The sequence below is a fragment of the Borostomias antarcticus genome, assembly GCF_949987555.1.
Source record: "Borostomias antarcticus genome assembly, chromosome: 8".
Lineage (NCBI taxonomy): Eukaryota > Metazoa > Chordata > Actinopteri > Stomiiformes > Stomiidae > Borostomias > Borostomias antarcticus.
The window spans coordinates 10,229,322-10,232,474 of NC_140241.1; positions in this window are offsets into that span (position 1 = coordinate 10,229,322).

The following is a 3,153-nucleotide window of genomic DNA, read 5'->3' on the forward strand; positions in this document are numbered from 1 at the left end:
ACATCTCACTACTCGGCAGTAGATGTTCATCGCCCGGGTCCTTTGAGCCAAGGCGCTGTGAGCCCAGGCCCTTCAGCCCTTCAGACGTCCAGGCACGAGCAGCATGCATCAGCGATTAGCACCCCGGCCAGACCAGGTCAGGGTCTGACATGTCTCATGTCGAGTTGATTCTTCCCCTTATGCCAGAATCACTACGCCGCCAGCACCATAGTTTCCTGCTCATCCCTTTATCCTCTGGTTTTCAGGTAGTTCTCTGATGCCATCGCCTGTGAGACCAACAGCTCCAGCAGTGTTGCCATCAAGCTCTGCAGATGCTGGTATGCTGAATTTTGTGAACTACTTCATGCTGCATGTAGGGATATACTTTGAGCTGAATATCCATTATGGGACCGTACAATTACTTATAGCCACATCTGTGTTTAATATCCAGACTTCCAGAGGATGATGTGTCAGCAGTTCTCCAGCGTCATGCAGAGTCTGAGGGAGATGGCACAGACAATGATGAGGCTGGAGCAGAGGCTGGAGCAGAGACTGTCCGGCGAGTCTGCAGACAGCTATCGGGGAGCAGTACTGGATGACCTGCACCCTGCTAAAACGGAGGAGGAGCTGCTGGTCTTGGAGGAGCAGCTGAAGGACAAGGATCATCAAAGGAAGATGGTGAGTAACTTCAGGGCAGAACTTTGTTCCTTATTTTTGCAGGGAAGTGTTAAGGAAATGTAAAAGTAAATGATTGTCTTTATGTTTTGCAGACACGATATCTGAGTTCCATTGGCGGCAAAGATCTGCCAGATGTGGTCCGGCGGGTGCTGTCAGCCATTGCCATACACAGAGTGTGGTGTGTCTACAGCGTCCATGGGAAGAGGGGGAAGAAGCCTCTGAAGAATATGACCCTCTACAATGTCATATTACGTAAGGGATTGTTCATATTTTCGCAAAATAATACATTGTCTTTGCTTCATGCCATGTGCATTGAAACCATTCCCTTTTTGGTTAAAAGGTGCAGTTATGGCCTGTAAGCCAAGCACCACTGTGACGGAGGTGTCTGCCCAGCTGCAGGAGATGCTGAAACATGCCCCTGCTCGATGCAAAAAGGTATGTGATGTCAGGCAGTTAATTGTCTCGTATCCAGTGACATGGCACGCTTCCAATGAATGTATGCGACTTGCTTTTACAGCCATTTCATTATGTCCTTAGGCATCTGCTCCAGCCCAGCTGACCTCCCCAGCCCAGCCCCTGACCGCAGCTCCAGCCCTGACCACAGTGGAGTATTCAGATGAGGATGACCTCTTCTGCCCAGACCCTCGATTCAGATGTGGGTGACCCCCAGCCCGTCTCCCTAAACCTGCCTTTCCAGCCTGCCAGGATGGATGCCTTTTTTGTAAATAGGTTTTGTAAATTTTAACCTTTTTTTTGTGGGATACAACGGTCTGTTCCCGGTCTGCCTGCCACAGAATGCGCACTGTTTCATTTTTGTTTTTAGAACTTTTGCAATTGTCAGATAATGGGTTGCTAGCCAGAGCTTGTACATGCTTTTTTTTGCTTTTCTGGCTATGCGTAATGTGACAGACCGTAAACCTCATCCTTGTAAATATGTATACTTTTAATTTGTAATGTACTTTGTGTAATAAAATGTTCTAAACTGTTAATGGTGTTCAGTCTTATATTGGTTTGTATCATAATGCTTGCTGCTATATCCCCATATAGCATTAATTCGTTTTTGTACTGGTAAATGCTAAATATAGCCAGTGGTACTGCAAATGCTAAATATAGCCAGTGGTACTGCAAATGCTAAATATAGCCAGTGGTCAGTAAGTGACCATATTTGCACCGTGCGGAAAAGACGTGCAGACCAAGTCATATAAATACCTGTTAATCTAGTGTCAGCCAAGTGAGTTTATTACGGAAGTTCCTGCCCACGTTTTTTGCACGCGGCCGCACCATATTTGCATCGTGCGAAAAAGACGTGCAGACCAAGTCATATAAATACCTGTAAATCTAGTGTCAGCCAAGTGAGTTTATAACAGAGGTTCCTGCCCACGTGATCACATGCGTTCTTTGCACGCGGCCGCAACTTCTGAATAACGTGTCGTTCTAACGTAGCGGCTACTAAACGGCAGATCTCGCGTTTCCGTAAATGGCCGCGTAATTTCCGCACGCGGCGCAGATGAATCGTCACCTATAGCGGCCGTATGTAGAACGTTTGCGCAACCTGCGTGTGTTAGTAGGGTAGTAAATTCGTAGGAATATTGTAAAAAAAGTACTCGGGAGGGGGGAGAACAGTCAAATACTGTATGAGCGAGCGATACGCGCACGCTCTGCCTGCTTGTTGACATGACACGACAAGGGAGAGAGAGAGAGAGAGAGACAGAGGGTCATGCGCTTGCAGTCTCGCACCTGCTGTCTGTCTAGACAACGCGGAGAGGGAGAGAAAGTTTGGAGTGCGCTGAGAAGCCAGATAGTAGGCAGGCAACGAACGTAAGCAGCACCGAGGGATTTTGTCCCGAGTTAACTGGTTTATTGAGACAGTTATTGGATTTTGTTTTCTTGTCGTATGCTACCTGCTGCAATAGCCTATGTGAACTGTAGTGTTTGTACAAAATGTTGCGGTATCCCTATCGCTGATTGCTATCGATTTAAACCTATTAGAGTCAGCTTGGGCAGCTCATCAAACGTTGCCCCCTCCGGATAGGCTCTGTTCACCAGCTCCACTACTTCCTGAAAGTCACTTGGCATCTTTATTTCCTGTCCTATATGATTGGATTAAGTGATTAATCAGGTGTGCGGCAGACCCAGCGCACACCTGATTAATCACTTAATCCAATCATATAGGACAGGAAATAAAGATGCCAAGTGACTTTCAGGAAGTAGTGGAGCTGGTGCACAGAGCCTATTGAATGATTAAAAAAAAAAAAAGGTTGGGATGGAATGTGATTGGTGCTTGGAGACTGGGGCTGTGTTCGGAATCGCTCCCTATTCACTATATAGTGCACTATATAGGGCGTCAGCCCTTTCGTTTGTAGTGTCCGAATTCTCCACGGAATTTTCGTTCCCTATATAGTCCACTATTTATTACCCACAAGTCACCTTGATTTCCAGGGTACAGTGCATGTACCCAAAATTTTCTCCGGTATACCACAATGCAATGCAGTTGAG